This window comes from Labeo rohita, chromosome 24 (genome assembly GCF_022985175.1).
Source record: "Labeo rohita strain BAU-BD-2019 chromosome 24, IGBB_LRoh.1.0, whole genome shotgun sequence".
Classification (NCBI taxonomy): Eukaryota; Metazoa; Chordata; class Actinopteri; order Cypriniformes; family Cyprinidae; genus Labeo; species Labeo rohita.
Genome location: NC_066892.1, coordinates 22,096,217 through 22,100,240, shown reverse-complemented (window position 1 = coordinate 22,100,240; position 4,024 = coordinate 22,096,217).

The window sequence follows — 4,024 nt, the reverse complement described above, 5'->3', positions numbered from 1 at the left end:
TGAACCAGAATACACAGAGTTCAGGCAGAGCAAGACAAGACGAGCGTTTGAGATTAAAAAGTATTTAAATTGTATTTTTTTAATGAAAATAACCGATCGTTTCGCTAAATAAGACCCTTCTTCACTCTTAAAAATAAAGGTGCTTCACGATGCCATAGAAGAACCATTTTGTCTAAATGGTTCCATAAAGAACCTTTAACATCTGAAGAACATCTGAAAAAGGTTTTTTTTTTTTTTTTTTTTTGTAGTGAAAGAAGGTTCTTCAGATTATAAAAAGGTAAGAAAGAAGCGTTTTTTTTTTTTAAAGAACCTTTGACTGAATGGTTCTTCTATGGCATTGCTGTGAAGAACCTTTTAAAGCACCTTTATTTTTAAGACTGTTCCTCGACTGGGATCGTTTACAACTGCATTTGGGATCGTTTGAAGCCGTATTTAAACTGCATTTAGGAAGTTCAGATTCAGGGGACCATAGCAGTCCATTATATGGAGTAAAGTCCTGAAATGTTTTCCGCAAAAAACATATTTTCTTTACAACTGAAGAAAGAAAGGCAAGGGGGTGAGTGCGTTATCTGTAAATTTTTGCTCTGGAAGTGGACTTCTCTTTTAAAGACCTTTCCCTATCCTGTCCCCCACTTCTTGTCCACTCACTGTCTTATCAAAATAAAGGCATAAAACTCAAAAAATAAATTTTCATCTCAAAATTGGACTACTGCAATAGTTTACTAGCTGGCCTTCTAGCTAGCACAATCAAGTATTTACAGACAAACCAGAAAGCAGCATGCCTAGTGGGCTTGTAGTTACCCATTATACACAGATAGATAGATAGATAGACAGACAGACTAAAGATACAGTAAAGTGTGCCCAAAATAAATAATTCCTCGTCCACCGAATCTATAGCCAATATACGCACACTTGTGCCTCCATATCAGTTTTTTTTTTAATCCACCAACTTGTAAACAGCCTGTTGTTAATGAAGTAAATAACTTGGCAAAAGAATTGTTTATCGTGACTACTTTTAACAAATCTAATTATTTATTGAGCATTGTTCCACTTCAAGTTGTGCCTAACAACATCCCTTAAACGTGGTAAAACAACTGTAACGCACAACCTCCCATGGCTTATTGCTTTAATTTACTATCCACAGACTCTCTCTTGTTAGTTTCCATAGTGATTGTATGCCTAGAGGCTAGTAAATTCATGTAAACAACCTACTCCACATGATTGCGGCTGGATACATTGAATTTGCAGTTCTCCTCAAGCATTGAAGCGCACACAGGAAGTGCTACACTTGTCCAAGTCTGCATCTGCAGGCTAGAGGGTTTCTGTGGTGACTTAGAGTCAGAGATGTGTAGATTTGTGAGTCTCTCTCACCCAGACCACATGCTTTATGCCAGCAGAGTGTAGATTGGTCACCAGACCCATTCATTCATCAGATGTCTCCATTCACAGAGATGTCCTCCAGTGAGCATCACAATGCTTCAGCAGGCAAACACACTCAAGTCTGAAGCTCCTGGGAAAAACACATTCAAACATACACACACAATTTCCTTTTTTAAATTTAATTACATCGTTTTGTGATGTCAAAACAACAATTTTGTACTTTGCATGGCTCCATTTCAAAGCTTCAGCACAGGGTAATATTAATTGTGACTGATGGCTTACGTTTCAGTGTTTTCCTCTCGCAAAGCTATTCCATGTGACTTCAGAAGATAATAACAGAAAGTAGTAGCCAACACAGTCTCCTATTTTATTACACAAACTTTAAAAATATATATTTAAGATTTATAAATATATATATATATATATATATATAATCAAATAAAAAACTGTAAATAAAATCAAATAGATACAAATATTTAATAAACTATGCCATATTTTTTTAAGCACAGAAATCTTACCTATTTCATCTTTAGATGCAATTCAAATACATAAATCTTATTTATTTATTTAATGGGAGTGCAGAAGAACTTTCATTTTTTATTCAACTAATCCTTTAATCTGGATGTCCCCAAGTCGCAAAGCATATGTTTTAGGTGTTAAATTGTCAGGTCATGGTGTTCCATCGTAAAACCCAAATCGAAGGGTGGCATAGGCAGGATCCATATGTCAGCTCCTGTACGTGGTCATCAGATGGCCTCCACCTCAGCGGGCGTCAGCTCTAGTCTGCCCATCCATCACCTCCCACCCTGCATTAAAATTTAATTCTGGTTACTGAGTGAGGCCATTGAAACTTTTATCTCAACCCTTCTTTATCTTCTCTTCATTAAGTTCTCATGCCGTAATAGCCCGAGAGCTCTGCGGCTAAGGATGATGTTTTGAATAATGAAGACTCATTATTCCTGCACAGAATGCTTGTTAATTCAAATGATGATATTAAAACTATAGTAGCCTTTAGCAGTGGGGTGATTTCTAGCATACTTTATCATGTATCAATATATACTCTGTTTGTCAAAACTGCCCTGGGCGGGACGTGACATTCTCACAGAGGACTGGAGCGCTTCACAGGCCCCGGAATACTCCAAGGTGACAACTCTCTGAGTCCGAGCCCTCAGGAAATGGGAACGCGGGGACAGAACCCGACTTCAAGTGCCATCAAATGCACACAGCAACACATTGCTCATCTCTGTCTCTGTCTTTTGATGTCATGAGGGACACATGCTTATGCATAGTAAATCCATACACACACTACTGCACCATAATATGTATATGCTTGATTGTGCACATTAACCTTTACAGATCATCTCCTTTTATTTTTATTATTTGCATTTGAGTTGGAAGTGTTTTAGTTGGTTGGATATATTTTTGGGAATGGGTGGGTTTATGTGGTTTATGCACATTTATTTAAGAATTTCAGTTCATAAGTTAGAATTCAACTTGAACTAACCACACGCCTCACAGGTTGTTTAGTTAGAATTTAAGTTAGAATGTTTGTGACAAAAATAAATAGCTGTATCATTAATTTTCTTGAGTTGTGCAAAAATTTTGAGTAAATTACAACATTGTGTGACAAGAAGCATTCTTCCATAACAGTACATACATTTATAATTCATGAAATTATGTAATTTATGATTTATATAAATGATATTTGAGTTCAATCAATTTCAAACACTGAGCATTACTATTATGTAAAGGAAATCCCTCATATGCTGTTTATATGATGAGTAAAAAAAAAAAAATAGTGGTCATTCTAGTTTAATTCTATTTCAGTTGAAATAAAAGTTCTGCATTCTGTCTGCTGCCTCAATTTAAATTCAGTAATTAAATTAAAATGGAATTCTGAATGGTACACAATTCTGTTGTGAATATTAAATATTTCATTGGTAGGTCTGTTCTACCGAAAAACAGCTATGCTATTATGACCAAGTACCTGACTTCCACAATGCATTGCTGCCCCTCAGGCTGGGTCACAGGAACTGCTACCTCGAGTTTCAAAGTCAAAAGAGGAAGCAAGACCCAGCATGCCACCTGATTGCATAAACACTGTAACGATCATATACATTCCACCCCCTTCCGATGCAACGAATCTGAACTTCTGTTGTTCAACAGGGCAAAAACTGCAAAAGTGATATATTGAAATATTAGCGATAATGCAATTGTCTAGTAAGGTAAGTTGAAGTCATGTGACTAATTTATCTCAATATGAATGAGAGTTACTGAAATCCTGGAATGTAAGCCAGTGCAACTCAGTTCTGATGTTCTGGCTTGATTCCCCATGGCCCATCCAGTGTCTGCTGAAAAGCCCAGTAGAGTGAATTATCTGGGGGTGGCAGATATCCAACACAAACCTTGCCGCCAACCATATACACACACTGTACTTGCACAGCCTAATGAAAGATACAACACCACATACATGCCCACAAACAGAATGTACAGCAAACCAAAACCACAGCATGGCCAATGCAATGGATGCATGTTGTCTTGCTGTGTTATACTCACTTAACTGGCATGTGTGTGTATTTTGGAGAACTTTCTTTTGGTTGTCATTTAGCTGGTGAATTAATTTAGATTGAACTACTTGTAATAT